Genomic DNA, 284 nt, shown 5'->3' with positions numbered 1-284 from the left:
CCCAACAACACCAGGCCAGGGCTGCTCCCAGTGCCAGGGAGGAGAATGCATCCATCAGCCTCATCACCTGTGTCCTTGCCCAGCCTCCTGCCCTTCCCAGCCATGAAGGCGAAGGAGCTGCTCTCCCTCCCTTCTCCTCTGTGTAAGAGGGCTGGGGGTCAATAAAAGGCAGCAGAGAAACCAGGCCAGGAAGAGCAGCTCCGGTGTCACTGCCTCTGCCTGCTCCTGCTCTCTGCTTTTTCCCAGGACAAAGCAAACTGATGCTGAGCTGCACCTGCATGGAA

Source organism: Corvus brachyrhynchos, unplaced genomic scaffold (genome assembly GCF_000691975.1).
Source record: "Corvus brachyrhynchos isolate BGI_N302 unplaced genomic scaffold, ASM69197v1 scaffold10, whole genome shotgun sequence".
NCBI lineage: Eukaryota > Metazoa > Chordata > Aves > Passeriformes > Corvidae > Corvus > Corvus brachyrhynchos.
Note: the sequence above shows the minus strand (reverse complement) of the source record.